We start from the raw sequence: 19899 nt of genomic DNA on the forward strand, positions 1-19899 counted from the left end.
CCACTTATTTTCCATTAAACTGTTGAACAAAATTAATCCATACCTCACAATAAGTTATATTTGCTAGAACAGTTTGACAATTAGTTGTCTTAATAGTTATTAAAGGTACCAGGATTATAATTTAATACGCCAGACGCGCGTTTTGTCTTCATAAGACTCATCAGTGACGCTCAGATCTAAATAGTTATAAAGCCAAACAATTACAAAGTTGAAGAGCATTAAGGACCCAAAATTACAAAACGTTGTGCCAAATACGACTAAGGTAATCTATTCCTGGGATAAGAACATCCTTAGTTTTACGAAAAATTTAAAGTTTTGTCAACAGGAAATTTACTAAAATGACCATATAATTGACATTCATGTCAACATCGAAGTGCTGACTACAGGGCTGGTGATACCCTCGGGGACGAAACGTCCACAGCAGTGGCATCGACCCAGTGGTGTAAATAGTTATCAAAGGTACAGAATTATAATTTAATACGCCAGACGCGCTTTCGTCCTCATAAGACTCATCAGTGACGCTCAGATCTAAATAGTTATAAAGCCAAACAAGTACAAAGTTGAAGAGCATTGAGGACCCAAAATTCCAAAAAGTTGTGCCAAATACGGCTAAGGTGATAAACTTCCCATTTGAATATGTTCTAACGGTCAATCGGAAATACTTGTTGATAAAAGCGCAGGATCTTGTTTTTGTTCAGATATGCCTATTCTATCGAGTGATAGTCTCGAACTTGATATCCCTTTTTTTCATTTTCATTCCGCTTGTTAAAAATGATAATCCAAAACTCACAATGCAGTTAAATTTGCGTAAACAATGCTAAAATAATTTTTTATGAAACATCAGGTTTACATCATTAATGACGGTCAATTGGAAATACCTATTACTTAATGTCTCAAAAATGTTCGCGTCAGATTTCGTGAGTAAAGTTCGATAATTTCGGATTATTTCGTCGAATAAAGAAAACAAGTCAAGACGTATCTATTGATATAAAGAGCTAAAGGGCTTCTTTTGTTTGATATATAATGCAAAAAAAAAAAATTCTTTTTGTCATAGAGATTTTTAGCCAAAGAAACAATATATCACAATGCAGGTATATTTGTTCGAATGTTTTTATAATTTATTATTGTCTGATCTATTTTTGTCTAGATTAGGTCAATATTTTTTTATGATTTAGGACACTTTCCTCGAAATCTGGAAAACCCTATTTTTTTTTAATATTTTTTTTATATATTATTCAAAATTGCTTTTGCGTGTGATTGTTCCACTGGCCTCTTATTTTCTTATAAATTTTTCAACAAACATAATTTATACAACACAATACAGTACTACTTTATAGAATAGTTTTACAAATGTTAGTCATGAACTTTCTGTTTGCATATTTATAATGGTCAATCGAAAAATACCCGTTGATTAAAGCACAGGACTATTTTGTGTTCAGATATACCTATATTTTCGAGCGATAATCTTGAATATCCTACATATTTTTTTTTTCAATTTCATTCAGCTTTTTAAAAATGATCAACCATGATAATGCAAGTATAAATAAAGGCGCTGTTCAATAGTCATCAATCGATTGAGCGAAAACAAATCCGGGTCACAAACCAAAACCGAGGGAAACATATCAACTATAGAGGAAAACAACGAAACAACATAAACACTGAATTGCAACAAAAACAAACGCCAACATACATAGAACCGGACTACTTGATAACAAATGCCATATTCCTGACTTGGTACAAGACATTTTATGGAAAAATGATGGGTTGAACCTGGTTTAATGGCTAGCCAAACCTCCCGCTTTTATGGCAATGTTAAAAATACCGCTAAAATGTCAACATTACGTGACATGAATACAGTACAAATAAACACAAGAACACTCAGGACAGGCAAACGCATAATTGAATATTATAATAGTACATTACAACATGTAAACCACAGAATAACAACGGAAACCTTCCATGAATCCACGACAACACACCAGGACACCATAAACGAATTAAAAACTGTGCGTCATACGAATGTATCCACGCCACAAAAAGTGACGTTTTTTTGTAATGCGTACATAATTTGTTTTCCAAAATATCAGATTTACATAATTTACGGTCAATTGGAAACACCTGTCACAAAACGGCTTAATAATTTCTGCGTCAAATTTTGCGAGAATGCGCGATGATTTCTGAACTTTTCTTCAATAAAAGATTAAAATTTGCTCAAGAATATCAAACAAAACAGTAATCAGAACAAGCGTTGAAAAACATCAATTGCAAATAGAAACACAAAAAGGAGCAAAAGAGCGATATATCAATATTAATTGCCGTTATAAATACAAGGAAAAGAGGACTCGGGGCACAACCTGGTCTTTAGCAGTAAAAAAGACTTAATATATCGTCTACATATCTAGGTTTAACGACCCTATTTTAAATAAAAAGGTGAATAAGCTAAACACCGATTATGAGCTCCGGTCAATACTAATCTATCCCTTATTAATGTTATTCTGTAAATGAAAGAAAAAAGTAAAATATCACTTAATATCTAGTATAAAATAAGGAGATGTGGTATGGTCGCCAATGGCACAGATATCCACCAGAGACCAAACGACGTAGATGTGTGATACAATAGGCAACTTTCCACCTTTGACAGGAAGCAAAACCCACACCGCATAGCAAGCCATAAAAAGCCCAGACATGACAAAATGTACAACAATTCATACAAAAAAAACAACGTCCCAATGTATTTTAAATAAAATAAACGAAAAGAAAAATTGATATACAGCAACAAACGAAAAGTTAATATGATATACAACAGCAAACGATAACCACTGAATTACAGGCTCCTAACCTTGGAAATGCACTTACGGAGTATGGCGGAATCAAACAATGAATTAAAAGAACTAACAAAATGACTAAAAACACACAGTACCAATCTGAGAATACTCGCAGTTACTATGAGCTAGTTAAATGCCAATAACAACTAATAACAAATCATATATCTATGAAAAAATGATAATCAGTATCAATCAGTATATCGTTTTTCTTTTTCAAAACATCAAACATGACATTTCGCAATGTACATTGTTAACCCTGATTTTTTTTTAGAGTTTTTAGAAAACAAAATCACAAATTCAAGCAAAGCAATAACACAAATATAGATACGAATGTTCGTAGTTACGGAAAGCAAGATCAAAGTACTCAAACTGCAAACAGAAAACAATGAAGCTATCCACCCTTCGATCAGATGGTATACTTCACAGTAATGCTTTAAAAAGGTAAGGAAAGACACAATAGTTTAAAATGCCCAAACCAAAGTGAACTGACCACTGCATGAAATGAAAGTTTACGAACTTTATTTTTAGACAGACAACTAGATACCATAAACATATTATGTATACACAGGCCAGAGTCTGAGATTCATTTGCTATATGATATAAAAACTAAACTGACGGAAAAAGGTCATTTATTCAAAATCATAAAATGCAAAAAATACATTTTGCAAATAAAACATTTGACATAAAAGTTCATATTTAATATGAAATAATAATACATAATTACTACGAAATTACATCAACTAATATCATATCAATTGAATAAATGACAAAGAATAGCAAAGGTGGGGAGAAAAATCTGCCCCTCAAATAAACATATATACATATCTACTTCAAAAGATAACATTAAGGGAGGTATGTGGGTGGGAATATTTAACAAATTGTTTGAATCACAAGTTAACACATCAAATGCTGATGATAAAAGAAAGTGACCACAACGCACTTACATGTGAACTCGTGCTGACCCCGCAAGATCATTGACCAATAAGAAAGATGTAATCCAATCATGCAATAGTCATATTTGAAATTTCTCTGCACGTGAAAACATGTTATCTAATTTCAACAATTTATCGTTTGATTAAGTAGGACACTCTGACCCTTTGACCAGACTAGAGACATCATAAATTTACAGTAAAAATAGCTCACTTTTTATTTAAGTCTTAGTAATAAACAATTAAAACAGAATTATCTTCTCTGCTGTCTTAAATTATTTTATTCAGCTTAATTTTCAATTAGCAAATAAAATTGGTTTTAAGACAGACAGCTAGATACCATAAACATACTATGTATACACAGGCCAGAGTCTGAGCTTGATTTGCTATATGATAAAAAAACTAAACTGACGAAAAAAGGTCATTTATTCAATATCATAAATGCAAAAAATACATTTTGCAAATAAAACATTTGACATAAAAGTTCATATTTAATATGAAATAATAATACATAATTAATACGAAATTACATCAACTAATATCATATCAATTGAATAATTGACAAAGAATAGCAGAGGTGGGGAGAAAAATCTGCCACAAATCCGCTCTTAAGCTGAAAGAGTGGATCCCAAATCCACTCTTAGGCTGAAAGAGTGAATCCCCCACCCGAGGACTCTGGCGACTTGAATACAATTTATATATAACTTGAAAAATTTACAAGCATGACATTCACATACATGTACACCAACAAATAACACTTTATTTTTGTAAAACGTTTCCACATTGAACAGAAATATTAAAAGTTCATATGATCATATGCCAAGATATAACTTTTAAATTATCTCTTACTGATAAAAATGATTAAAGGTGTAAATCTTATTCCGGTTAGGACCACAGCAATAAAATTACAATATAATCGTCGTTAGGTATATGTTTCAGAATTCATATTTCGTCTTACATCTAGACCTTTGATAATAGTATCCCCTAAATATTTAAGTACGGACAATTAGTACATAAATTAACCGAAACTTTATCTTTAATCTTAAATCTTCAACCAAATAGAAGTACATTTTTACGAAGCCCTGGATCCTTTCTAAATATGAAGTTTTATATCTGACTATTTCTATATGGGATTATGAGCAACTGATTCTCATACTACACTTGACATTTTTCAATCAAAATCAAAATCATAGATTTATTAAATTTCTTAAGGAAAAAGTTTTTAAATTGAAATTAGTAAATAAGTATCTAGACCTTTTTAACTCTCAGTAATTTTTGTTATTATTGATAAGAGAGTTTAAAAATATTTTGCGTAACTCATGTTCGGTAAAAAGTTAAGCTTTAGTCATAATCTTGAATATACAGCTTTTTAGAAATTTAATGACTGGTGAATACCATCATTCAATATTAATAGTAATAAATTATATCGATAATACCACTATAAAAATAACGGGAATCCACCAATTGAAACTTACTTATCCAGCATAGATAAGCTTGGGGACTTTTAATTTACACTTAAAATATACTTAATATACATCGGGAATTTGATTTTTCTATTGAAAAGAATAATAATAATAATAATAAGAATAAATAAATAAGTATATAAAATAAATATATTGCTACACATAAAATAAATTTATATTCATTGTCTTATTCTGAACATACTGATATTCCAATGCAATACATTTTAAAAGTTTTATATTGTATATGTTCGTAATAAAGTTATAAAATGAAAAATATCTTTGAAATAATATTCAAGCTTTTAGTGATTTTTCGTATAATTTTTATTTACCTTGCGATGAACATGATGAAAGTTAAATGATGTAAATTTTAACCGAGTAAATATTTATAACGTTTGACACATACTCTAACTTTTTTCTCGAAAAAAAACACCCCATTTAATGAATAACCAGTTTAGTTAAATATAAAATATATCATAGTTTGTGATGGGTTTACATTGTGAACCTCTAAAACCCATAGCATTTAGTACATCATTGGGATAAACCATTAAGTCCTTTTATATATATATATAATTTGAATAATTACGAATTTGAATTAAATAGGCAACATTAAAAACCATAACATGATTTACGAACAATTCATGTATTCATACGTCAGGAAGTTAAACCGAGCCATAAAACTGAAAAAAAACTAATTTAATGGTACCCTATCAAATGTCCACATTGACAGTCTGGATAATGTGTAAAGACAGCATCGACAGGTGGCAGGCAATAGACCCCAATCGTATGAAATAAAGATCATAAACGTTTTGGCTGGCAATACTGACCAAAAACAAGATACGGTTGTAATTATATGAAATAAAGATAACAAACGTTTTGGCAGGCAATACTGACCCCAAAACAAGCATATCATTTTATTACTAAAGATCATATACCTGTAAATCTTTTGGCAGGCAATGCTGACCAAAAACAAGACATTTGTAATTATATGAAATAAAGATCATAAAACGTTTTGGCAGGCAATGCTGACCCAAAACAGAAGCATAGCATTTTATTACTAAAAATCATATAAACCGTTTTGGCAGGCAATGCTGACCCAAAACAAAATAGTTGTAGTTGTATGAAATAAAGAGCATAAACGTTTTGGCAGGCAATACTGACCCAAAACAGAAGCATAGCATTTTTTTACTAAAGATCATATACTAGTAAACGTTTTGTCAGGCAATGCTAACCCAAAACAAGACAGTTGTAATTATATGAAATAAAGATCATTAAACGTTTTAGCAGGCAATGCTGACCCAAAACAAGACAGTTGTAATTGTATGAAATAAAGATCATAAAACGTTTTGGCAGGCAATACTGACCCAAAATAAGATAGTTGTAAATGTATGAAATAAAGATCATAAACGTTTTGTCAGGCAATAATGACCCGAAACAGCTGAAGCACAAAGTTCTGTTACTAACTTAATTCTTTTTATGCTGTAAAATTCCATAAACGCATTTGACTGCAATTCTTGAATCACGGATAGGACAATTCCATCCATGAACTGCAACAGAAGTCTTTGTTTTTACCTTCTTCTAAAACTAAGTGCTGTATAGTTACGAGAGTCCAAGACAATTAACGACAAAGCCAACTTTAAAGAGATGTTGGAATAATAGCAATTGGTGCTTTGGACTTTCATTAGAACTAGGGTCCAGTTGTGTATCTAAATGCTGATCGAAGTCGTATTTTGTAAATTTGTATTTATAAAAAAGTCAAGGTAGGCTTTGGTAAGTCAATGATTCTTGTTGATATGACTCGCACGTCTGGATCAAAATTCTAATCTCGAAATTAGGTATGTGTCATTAAATAATGTCAGTGAAACAGCAACCCATCAACATTCGTATGTTTGTATTATCGGAACTATGGCATACCGCTGATATATGAAAATAGATGTTAGTTGTTGATATCAGGCTTTATTGCACATTTCTTCAATGGGAAAAAGTTCATTCTAAGATCAGTACCAGACTCAGCGCTCTTTGTCAATAGTTAAAGCATGAAATAAACAAAATGAATGGAAAAACTTAAATTATCATTAAAAAACAAACTTGATCTTACTGTAGGATCACAAACATAACGAATGTTAAGGAATAGTATGCGATGATTTAATTATCATAGTTTCTTCTTCTTCAATAATCAATCATTAAACAGACATGATTTTTATATATTATGTATTAAATGAAGAGTATGAACTTTAAAATATTATCAGTATGTCTTGTACAATGTTGATTTTAATAATAAATCTAGTATAAAGTAAGAGCAAACGACCTTACAATGCATAAGTATTGGCATAAAAATGATCAAATACGTTCTTCGCAACCCAAACTATATCATGTACATGAATTATATTAGTAAACATAATTAAATAAAATAATACATCAAAAACATGTATTATAAACTGACAAACATGTGAATCTAGCTACATGTCTCAAAATACTAGCAATTTTGTATGTAGCAAAAGGATTGATTACAAAAATGATTTATTCCAAACCAAACACCATGACGAAATAATAATTAAAAGTAGCATGAGTTTCATGACGAAGCATAAAACAATACAGAGAGCATAGACCAAGCTACTACGACCTCTGCAAAAAAAGTAGCATGAGTTTCATGACGAAGCATAAAACAATACCCACTACATACTAAACTATTTACAAAAGCAAATACACAGAGGTCATAGACCAAGCTACTACGACCTCTGCAAAAGTAGCATGAGTTTCATGACGAAGCATAAAACAATACCTACTACATAATAACATATTTGCAAAAGTAAATACACAGAGGTCATAGACCAAGCTACTAGACCTCTGCAGAAACAATACACAGAGGGCATAAGTACAAGCAACCTCGCCCTCTGCAAAAATTACAATATCGTCCACATTACCCAAACAGGCAAAGGCAGGTAAATTGGTTCGTAATAAATAAGCATTGGGTTGTGATATAGGTAAGAGACATATCCTTTTCATACCGTTAACATTAAGCGAAAAAGGTTCACCTACATTAATTAAAATACTAACAATTATAGCGATTAGGCTAACTTGCAAAATTATAAGCTCCAAACAAACCACCGTGACGAGATTTACGAAAGTAGCATGAGTTTCGTGACATAGCATAAAACACTACATAAAACATAATTGCAAAAGGAAATACACAGAGGTCATAAGTACAAGCAACAAAGCTCTCTGCACTAATTGAAATATCGTCCACCTTACCCAAACAAGTAAGGCAAATGGGTTTGTAGCCCAATAAATAATATCATAGCCTTAAAACTTAAACTGTCTTGCTCTTATGAGAGTGTTTAAATGAATGGAATCGTGAATAACATCGTATATAAGTGTGTAACTTTGCATTCTATCATGTATGATATTATTATCGTTAAGCAAAAACAAAAGTGTATTTGTAGTTAAATTTAAATGAACCATGTCTCCTACAGATACACAAGGCGGATAAACGTTCTGCAAACATTAGGATGCTACTAAGGATTCATTAACTTGTAAAATTACAAGAATAGCAAAGGTGGGGAGAAAAATCTGCCCCTCAAATAAACATATATACATATCTACTTCAAAAGATAACATTAAGGGAGGTATGTGGGTGGGAATATTCAACAAATTGTTTGAATCACAAGTTAACACATCAAATGCTGATGATAAAAGAAAGTGACCACAACGCACTTACATGTGAACTCGTGCTGACCCCGCAAGATCATTGACCAATAAGAAAGATGTAATCCAATCATGCACTGGTCATAAGTGAAATTTATCTGCACGTGAAAACATGTTATCTAATTTCAACAATTTATCGTTTGATTAAGTAGGACACTCTGACCCTTTGACCAGACTAGAGACATCATAACATTACAGTATAAATAGCTCACTCTTTATCTAAGTCTTAGTAATAAACAATTAAAACAGAATTATCTTCTCTGCTGTCTTAAATTATTTTATTCAGCTTAATTTTCAATTAGCAAATAAAATTGGTTCTATTATTAAATTTCCAGGTTTTAAAATTTAAGTTCTGATTTACAAAGATTTATTTCAGAACTTTAGGAAAATTTAATAAGTTTGTGAAATTTCAAGTTTTCTAGTGTTAAATTCTAAAATATGGGTTATGCAATTTGTTGTTTATTCGGAAAAAAAACCAAGTTCACATTTCGTATTCAAAAGGTTTAAACTATGTTTATCTACAATAAACTTTTAGTTTACCTATACCGTATACGTTTATTTTCATTACAAACTACTAATACTAGATAATTTAACTGAAATTTATATTAGATCAAAGAACAAGTTTAAACGAATGAATTCTTATACGGTACATTGGAAATTTAATGACAGTTTCCATAATATTTTACTGTATCTTTTGATTTTAAATGTATACGTTAGTGGCAATAAATGAAATTAGGCGTTAAGCTAATGCTAAGCTGGTGATCATTTTAATTGGCAATCGCCAATGGCAGTCAGCAGGGTGTAAGAACATCCGTTGTTCGACCTGCTAGTCAAATGCGTTTTGTTAAAATATACTTTGTCACTTTTTTGGTCTTTTGGAAAATGTTGTTTGTGCTGTATTTAGACCCCTTTTCTAAGAAATTTGTTTTGCATGCATACGTATAAAAATTGCGGTTTTTATCCAACGCAATCATAGGTTTGAACGTTGTTTTCAATTTAGACTTGTTTATATTTTTTCGTTTGGGATTGTATTATATTTGCCTTCTGGTTTATATGATCCGTTCATCTTATTTCGACTCTTCAAAATTCAAGAGTCTATCCTAAATTGAGGTAAATTATATGGCCTTCCAAAATACCGTTTCGATTCCTAACATCACTGAAGAGACATTAATTGTCGAAATCCGGATATGGTGTACTAATGTTTGCACCTTTTGTTTGCGGTATACCATCTTTTCCGCAAGTTAATTGTTTTCTGTTTGATATCAAATTATTATTTAAGATCCATTTTGTTACATCTGGTGATCATTTTATTTGGCAATCGCCAATGGCAGTCAGCAGGTTTTAAGAACATCCGTTGTTCGACCTGCTAGTCAAATGCGTTTTGTTAAAATATACTTTGTCACTTTTTTGGTCTTTTGGAAAATGTCTTTTGTGCTGTATTTAGATCCCTTTACTAAGAAATTTGTTTTGCATGCACACGTATAAAAATTGCGTTTTTTATCCAACGCAATCATAGGTTTGAACGTTATTTTCAATTTAGACTTGTTTATTTTTTTTTCGTTTGGGCTTGTATTATATTTGCCCTCGGGTTTATATGATCTGTTCATCCTATTTCGACTCTTCAAAATTCAAGAGTCTATCCTAAATTGAGGTAAATTATATGGCATTCCAAATACCATTTCGATCCCTAACATCACTGAAGAGACATTAATTGTCGAAATCCGGATATGGTGTACAAATTTTTGCACCTCATGTTTGTGGTATACCATCTTTTCCACAAGTTTATTGTTTTCTGTTTGGTATTAAATTGATATTAAGATCCATTTTGTACTGGTGATCAATTTATTTGGCAATCGCCAATGGCAGTCAGCAGGGTTTAAGAACATCCGTTGTTCGACCTGTTAGTCAAATGCGTTTTGTTAAAATATACTTTTTCACTATTTTGGTCTTTTGGAAAATGTTGTTTTTGCTGTATTTAAACCCCTCTATATATATATATATATATATATATATATAAAATGACTGAATAATAGCCAACGATAAATCTTACGGGGCGATGGATTATATAAATATGATACAGTACACTACAAAATATAATATATAACCAGTCTAAAAGGGTACAACATCACCAACAAATGACAATAAACGAACAAATGTAACTATAAATATTTCGGATAACAGATATCCTTCATCAGTATGAGCACGATGTAAAAAGAATCAGATCAATCTATTCTGATTATTAAACTATATCAATCTTGAATTCTATACAATACAAAAAGTCAATCTAATTTAAAACCGATCTCTCATCGCTCCTGTTTTCTGATATGTCACGTGGGAGATCTAACGAAACCCGCTTTGAGGTCACATGTGAGTGACCTCGTAGGTGTGTCTTTTTTGACCAATGAAAATGAGTCTTCGACGATCTTGAAGGTTTATTGTGAGGTAAAGGGATGTAACTCATTTTATTTACGAAGAAATCGTCAGTCCAAAGAATTCATTCGGGCCTTCTTTAATGATTATATCCCACCTGAAATTACGAAAGGATTTATTCACTTCCGTTTTTTGTGTAGCATATTTTTATCAATTCTAACAATGTTTAAACTGGTCTAGCTATGTTGTGCTGACTAATATGAGTAGCCACCAAAGGAATATTTAAAATTTCAGTCGTAAATCTTTACCTTGTATTATGAATTTATGTAAATACTGTTATTCAAACCATATGTTTATGGAGGATGGAGACTGTTTAAATACATGTGTTAACGTATCATAGTACAAAACAATCGCTATAGATTTGAAGAGTCCTGCCACCCCCAGAAGAGTTTATTACCTCTCTAATATATGTGTGATTTTAGGTTTCTCATTTATCCAGACTGACATTACCCCATCTGCCCACAAGGTTGAGAAAAGATTAACAAACAATAAACTTAAATTGTCAAAAGAAAGGGTAGACAATATAAGGAAAGTAATTGAAGTGTTTGAGCATGAACATGAACAAATTAATGATATATGCATAAAATGTTATAGACACATTGAGAAAGTGTTAAAACTACAGGAAGAGCTAGGTTCATTACAGAAAGAATTGAATGACACAATAAGTGGTGTGCGAAAGGCTTACAACTTGACATGTTCCAAAACAAAGTCAGAAAGTTACGAAAAACGACTATTGAGGTCACCACTGTCACAACAGCCAAATAAACAACAAAGAACAGATTTTCCAACTGCTGTGTCTGTGGTTACAATGGTGACACTTCCAACCTTTCCACAGATTCTCAGTGAAAGACAGATGGACCATACAGTGGCTGAAATAATTCAAACACCAAAAAAAACTAGAAGATCACTTACTAGTCCGCCAAAGAGTACTGCATCACAGGAGGAACAGCAACATGAGCAAAGAAGACTTGTGGGAGAAGTTGAGGTACATGTAAATTTTGTATTCATCTTGGAACATGTTCATAATTTCATATCACAAAAATTAAAATTACATGAGTTAAATATTACAAATTGAAATATAGTTGGATCAGATAGGTGTTTTCTATCATTTAGTTTATAGATAATAGAGGCTGTTTTGCCAAATGTTAAAAAGGTATAACCATTTGATACTGTCAGAGGGTGATGATTTTATCAGCATCATTTCTTTTTTATGGTTTTAAGCATGTAAAAGTCAATGATTCATAAGTTATAAATACAAATGTATTTGTTTCAAACTCTTCATAACCATCACCATGAACACCCACTTCAGTATCAAATGGTTGTCTCCTAAAGTTTGTAGTTCTTAGAAAGTTTCAATGTTTTACTAATTTGATTAAAATGACAGCAACAAACTTGATTTGTGTCTTGATCATTTGTTTTTCATTAACATCATGAACATGATTAAAGGATTTAAATTTAATGAGCCATAATTTTTTTTGCTCATTTTCGTTCCGTCCTAGTACACTTTTTTCTCTGTGCTAAAAAGACAAACTGTTGCTGTCATTTTTTTTCAGTTTACTTTAACATGTTAAAAGTTCAATTGAATGTGCTTGTTGTTTATATTAATTGTTTGTTACCAAAGACCACAAATGCATAAACTGATAATATAGTTGTGTCAAATTTTAAACAGACAATTTCTATTTCAAATTAAAAAGTACATTTGTCATTGTGTCTAAACTGGATTAATATTATTTTCATCAAAGTTGGGGAAAGTTAGAGGACTTCAGTCTGTCTGCAATCCTTTGTATGCACAAAAGTGCTTACATTTTTTCAAGGGAACTTTAAAAACCTCCTGTATACATTTACATTAAAACCAAAAATTGTATATATAATTAGCCTAAATAAAAAGTACAGAAAACTCTTTTTCACAGATGGGCAGACATGGGTAACATGATGATATTTAGTGTTGAGGAATAAAAATTAGTCATAAGCTATGATTTCAAAAGATCTGTTAAACTACACAGCGCACAGTTATTTTTTGTGGTCAAATTGTTATATTTTGCATGCCAATTACAGTTTGCATCTTAAGTTTTCTTTGCAGGTCTACATACATGTACAATACTTGTTTTTAATATATATGAACATTGCACTATGAAATGTGGTTGGATTTACATGACTTTTCATTTGACTGCAGTTAATGTTATTGCAGAAAACAGGTAAAGTTGTTATTTTTTCTCAAGATCAATAAATATCTAGACAATTAATTATTAAAAAATATATTAATTTTAATTGGAATTTAAGGAAAATGAAAGAACTCATATTGCATCTGATAATGGAATTGTGCTTCATACTTTATAAGAAATTTAATAAGGCACTGTTACTGGAAAATGTATTTGGAATGATTAGTATCATGAATCAATCTAATTAAAAACTGATCATTAATGAATTAAAAGAAACACATATATTGCGTTAAATGATAATATTTTGCATTCCATTTAACCATCATTGAACATGTTGAAAGATCACTCCAGTTTCTCCAAGTAGTGCTGAATATTTTTCAACGGAATATAATGTGATCAAATTTTTAAAATATATAGTTTCTTCAAAACCAATAGATATCTTGTCTTATTTCAATATAACTAAGATATCAATTAATCATAATAACATTTTATCAATCACCCCAAGTCTCTAAAGTTCCTTCTTTATTTTATAGATGACAGTTTATTACCCTAGTGGGAAAAGGACCTCATTTGTACAAGAAATCACACACAGAAATATCTGCAGGGCAATTCACAGACGACAAAATGTTGAAAAATGTATAATAGATATTATAAGTAAATCACATCAAGAAATTTTAACTGCTGCAACATCAGATATTGTTTCTGCTGAATGTGAAGCCATTTGCAAACGGGGATCTGGTTCTATTTTACAAGATAGATCATACTCAGGAATTTTTAACTTTCATTGTGATAAATTTCATGATGAAATACAACTAAAAGCACCACAGACATTGAGAGTTATATCATCAGCTTTGAACAATATTCAAATAGTACCAGGAGAGAAAAAGTATACCACATTAATGCATATTATGTCAATGGCACTGCATTGAAGGAACCAAGAGATGTCCTCTATTCATTATCAAATTGGATTCATTCTGACCCATGGTGCCTGCAAACAAAGGGTAATTATATAAACTCACTGAATGCTAAATGAACAAATTTTTTTAATTGTGAAAAAAGGTAAATGAAATCAGGGGTGGATCCATCTATTTATAAAAAGGGTGAAGAAAAGGGGGGGGGGGGGGGTGGTTTCCAACTATATGTGCCCATTCAAATGCATTGATCGTCAGAAAAAAGGATGTTCCAACCCTCTCCCCCTGGATCCGTCACTGTAAAGCTTTTGCATGAATACAGAGCTCGTAATGTTTATTGAAATATACCTGAAAGATCTGTTTCTTTTTTATAGATGGAAAAAAAACTTGCATGCTACATACACAATTTTTGTCTTTGCTCAGCAAATTTTCCAATCAAGACTTCAGGGTGCAATTTCTTGCAGCATCAGATGTATGTATATATGCTTAAGTTTGTGAGTCGGTCAATTGAATTGAATATATACATGATAAATTAGTGGTATACTATAAGTACAAACAAATGTACATGTGTAGTTGATTTAGCATTTAAATATCTCATTTTCATGGAGATCATTTAGCCTTTCTCCCTCTATCATGGATCAATGATTTTGAAATATTGCATACATGTAAAAGTATTTTTTATTTAGATTTGAACATTTTCCTTAAACTATCTTTATTAAACATGTTAAATAAAAGAGGAAAAATATTTGTGTCAAAGTTTATTAATATATATATATATATATATGTGTATATATATTATAAAAAAAATCACAGTGAGGCATTTGACAAGGAGCACTGGTGGTAATAAAACTCTGTGTCGAAGGCCTCACTGTGATTTTGAGATGAAGAACAGCAATAAAAGGCTGTATTTTCCCATCGCACTTAGAGCATGATCACAGTGATTCATCTGCAATCAAAACAAAACAGGTATGATTACTTCTTGTAATAGTTTGGAAAATATGCTTGTTAAAATTGAGTTATGAATAAATTATGTATATAGGTTTAAAAGTATTGTAATTCGGATCATAAACATATAATTAATTGGACAGGATAGTATTTATTTAGTATTGGAAGGGTAAAAATCCTACTGATCTTTTTTTTTATCATAGTTCAAGTTAACAAGGTCATGTATGATGAAATTTGTCATAAACATTCTTACTAGCACAATGGAGCCTAAGTTTCTTAACTGATCTTCAATGGTATACATACATGTATATAGCATCAGACATACAGGATTTTGAAGGCAGTGCATGTTGCCATATAACTAATTATAAAAAAAAATGAATGATTTTATGTGTACGCCTTCTAAACCCATACCCTGCATCCACCACTATTGACAGTCAGATTTGTAGTTCAAAGGTCAAGGTTAATAAATATATTACCACTTCCTTATTACAGATGCAAAACAGCATTAAAAGCTTAAATAGTATAAAATCTTTGATGGTATTATTATCTTTTTCAGTTTCCTTTGGGCTTATTCGACTGCAATGAAAACAAGAACAACAGGTGATCAGACTTCTTAAGCAGCTGACTGAAAAGTATGTGCCACTGAAAGACAACGGGGAAGTGATTGATGAAGTTTTCTTTGGAGGTAATTTTACATTAATATATTCTGTTTAAAGAACAATTTATTTTGATCAACAGATCTATAGAAAAATAAAAAGATGTGCTATGATTGCCAATGAGAAAACTCTTACCAGAGACCAAATGAGGTACAAGTTAACAACTATAGTAGAGGCCATAATAAAGCCTTCAACAATGATCAAAACAGTTAAACCCAAACCGCATAGTAAGCTAGAAGGCCCAGAAATGAAAAAAAATGTAAAACAATTCAAATGAGAAAGCCACATTATTCATGTTATTATGCAATATACACTTTTAAGTGACAATGCAGATGATTTTCTAATATGTCAGAAATGAATGAAATATTTTCTGATACCGGTATTATTATAGTTAGACATAGAATAGCTAAAAATTTTCAATTTTATGATGATTATAAAAACTAAGTTCCTATGCATAGTGGTTTGTTTTTGTTTATATTCATTTCTTGGGGGATGGGGTAGGGGGGAGGGGAGGAGGACTGAAGCATATGAAGGAAAACTTTTTGTAAAAAACTTAATCCTTTTTAGGAGACAGATTGACAGACGAAAGAATCCAGTCAGCTCAGCAAGCCATGTCAAATGGTGATACACCAAAAGAGAAACTGCAAGGTTTCATTTCCAAAATTGAAGACTGGCACAGAATGATCAATTTTTTGGAGGTATACAACCTTAGCTAATTATGTTGGGCATTTTATGTTTCATTACAGGGGGGGGGGGCTGAAGTTGTTTAACTACTGTATCACTAGCCGAGACTGATTTTGAATCCAACACGCGGCAGATGCTTTGGACTCTCTCTGGGTACTCTGGTTTCCTTCACTAATAAAATTTGACTGCCATGAAATAGCCAATAGCACTGACAGTGGTGTTAAACACTTATTAATCAATCAATTTAATGACAGGTTATTCGTTGAGTTGTGCTTGTTTAACTGTTAAGCTGTTCCAGACAAGGCAGTTTAATCGAACTTTTTAGAAAGAATAAAAACAACCATCAATGTAATTTTTTTCATCAATTTCTCAATTTAATTTTATAAACCTATTAAAAATATTTTCACACAGTAGGACTCAGTTTATTCACATATCATATATTTTCAGGCAATTTGTAAACTCACATACGCCCAATCAACGATGGATAGAGGTACAGCTTGTTATTTTAGAAATTTTCTAAATCTTAGGAACGTCAAAGCTGAGGTTAAAAATGCTTTTCGAGCATATAAACTGTTGTGCTATACAATATTTGATGCCTGCTGTTGTATTTTATTTATGAAACAATTCAATACAAATGACTTAGACGGAGTTATAGAACTGCCATCTGACTTCAAAGAAAAGAACAGTGAGCAAAAGGTCCAGTGGTTATTAAATGTATGCTCAAGTATTGTTGAGGAGTGGTTTTTTGAAAATATATGTTTCAGGAGCTCAGAGAAATTTTGGAGGATCCTGATCACCCAGAGAATTATTGGGTTCTGAATGAGGAGGGAAGATTTCCCTGTCATTTTTGTATAAAGACTTACTCTCACGTTGGAAGCCTTAAAACACATGAGCGAATTTGTCATCAGCACAATGGACCAAAAATTGAAAAGAAAAAGAAATCAAAGACATCGGCAACTGATGATCAGCTATTTAACTACATTATATTTTTATTTAAATTAACTGGACTTCTTAAAAACTTAGATACCGCTATTGATATGGCAGATGGGAGAAGATCTGTGAGGTCAGCAAAATACGAACTAACAATTTTCAACACAACAAATAAATTAAAATATGTCATTGGCTGCATTCATTTGACTGCTCTTTCAGAAGAAACTCTATCACCAGAAGAAAGAGATAGACCGATTTTAAACAGAACAGTAAACATCCAAGGGGGAAAGATCAATAACCTTGCTCTGGACGAATATGTTGAAATGCTGAACAGAGACAGCAAGGACATAGTTACAGGACACCAAACCAAAGAAAGCATTATTGCGCACTCCAAGCAATATCCACATTTAATCAACTACATCAACCACTTTGATATAATATCAGAAATCCGACAACGAAAAGGATTTCACAAATTACCACAATATAAAGCAGATGTAATGAAGGTAGCAAAAGAACTGATAGAGATAAGGGCTTTTGAACATACACCAAAACGAAAATTTGTGTGTAAAGAGTTGTACACCGAAAGAAATCCATTCATAAATTCCTACAGAGGTTTATTGACCATGATAAATAGACACAAACCAAAAGAACCTTTTAACCGTTTAAGAGACAAACATCAATAGGACAGTTGCCTGAATTAAACAATAAATGTGATCTATATTCATCATTGTTCATGTATTAACTTCTTCTTTAAGTTCATACTTGTATTATTATCTTATTTAAAGATTTAATATGTAAACATGATTGAATGTGTTTAAAAAAGTTCTAGACTTGTATGTCCATTTTGTGTCTTGAGTCTTTTTCATGTCCAACTGTTAGGAGTCCATGGTGTGAAGTTCTTACCTAGTTTTATTTCCATTTCAAAATAAATTCATTTGAAATTAAGAAGTGTTTTTGAAACAAGACTCTGCTTAAGCTCTTATTCACTCCTAGCATAGAATGCTAATTTTAGTTCTTCTTCTGACATTGCACAACACAAAGATTTGCCATCTTAGCTGGAAGTGATAAGACATATTTAAGGATGGTAAGCTTGATGATATCTTCTCATTTGCAACCTGAGGATAATTGTTGAAATCCCTTTTTAAAATAAAAACCTGATTGCATGTACTATTTTCCTATCGCATGTAAGGAATATATAAGTAGATTTGTATTACTGCCAATGAAAACTCGCCATCAGAGACCAAATTACATAGAAGTTAAAACAACTATATGTCAACGTATGACCTTCATCAATGAGCAATAGTATAAACGCATAATCAGCCATATATACTAGTATGTATAAGTTATGTCCCACCCTTTGCATAATTTTGGTATTTTATCTTGTCCTTGTATCTGATTGCAAATTTTTTGTTGGGGATATTCAGGATTCCTATAGCATGTTTAGCTAATTCATTGAAGAACCTACAGTGTTGTCCTGATGTTAATTACAGATAGCCATAAATGATTTTGTACTGAATTTTGGCCATTTTTTCCCTCATTGCTGTGGATTCATTTATTTTCTAGGTACATTGATTCAACATTAAAATTTAATCGTTAATCTTTACCCATAAAAAATGGCACCTAATGAAAATTGTGGTTATGTGCCTATATGCAACTACAACATTAGCATTTAGCTTCCAATTTTGTGATAGGCATCCATAAAATGATTAAATGTGCACACACTGTCTGTATCCTGCATTACTGACAATGACTGATTATGATTGAAATTTTGTTGTGCGTTGAAAGTCTAAGACCATAAACATGATCGTGACCTGATATTACTACAGATTTAGCATTGTCTATCAAAATGGAGAAAGGAGTGAAAGGGTCAAACTCATGCTTTTAAGACTGCTTACTATAAAAAGGAAGATGTGGTATGATTGCCAATGAGACAACTCTCCACAAGAGACCAAATGACACAGAAATTAAAAACTATAGGTCACCGTACAGCCTACAACAATGAGCAAAGCCCATAAAGCAAAGTCAGCTAAAAAAGGCCTTTGGCAATCATACCACATCTTTTTTATATGCATACTATTTTATAAGTCAATACTTGGGTTGATTTAGTACTTAGAAATCTTGTTTTGCACTAGAATCACAAAGTTAAATATGTTAAACCACAGAACAGTTTTAGTGTGACTGTTGTAAGTCAGGAGTCTATGTCCAATGTTAGATGGAGGGAGGGAGGGTTGAGTTTCTGAAACGGGATTAAGCTAATCTCATTAT

General features: G+C 31.6%; 1 pseudogene; it reads left to right on the forward strand.

The window, feature by feature from the left end:
• Positions 1–12316: 12316 nt before the first annotated feature.
• On the forward strand, positions 12317–19059 carry LOC127737815 (uncharacterized; annotated as a pseudogene).
• The last annotated feature ends 840 nt before the right edge of the window (positions 19060–19899 follow it).

This window comes from Mytilus californianus, unplaced genomic scaffold, assembly GCF_021869535.1.
Source record: "Mytilus californianus isolate M0D057914Y unplaced genomic scaffold, xbMytCali1.0.p SCAF_1, whole genome shotgun sequence".
NCBI classification, from domain to species: domain Eukaryota; kingdom Metazoa; phylum Mollusca; class Bivalvia; order Mytilida; family Mytilidae; genus Mytilus; species Mytilus californianus.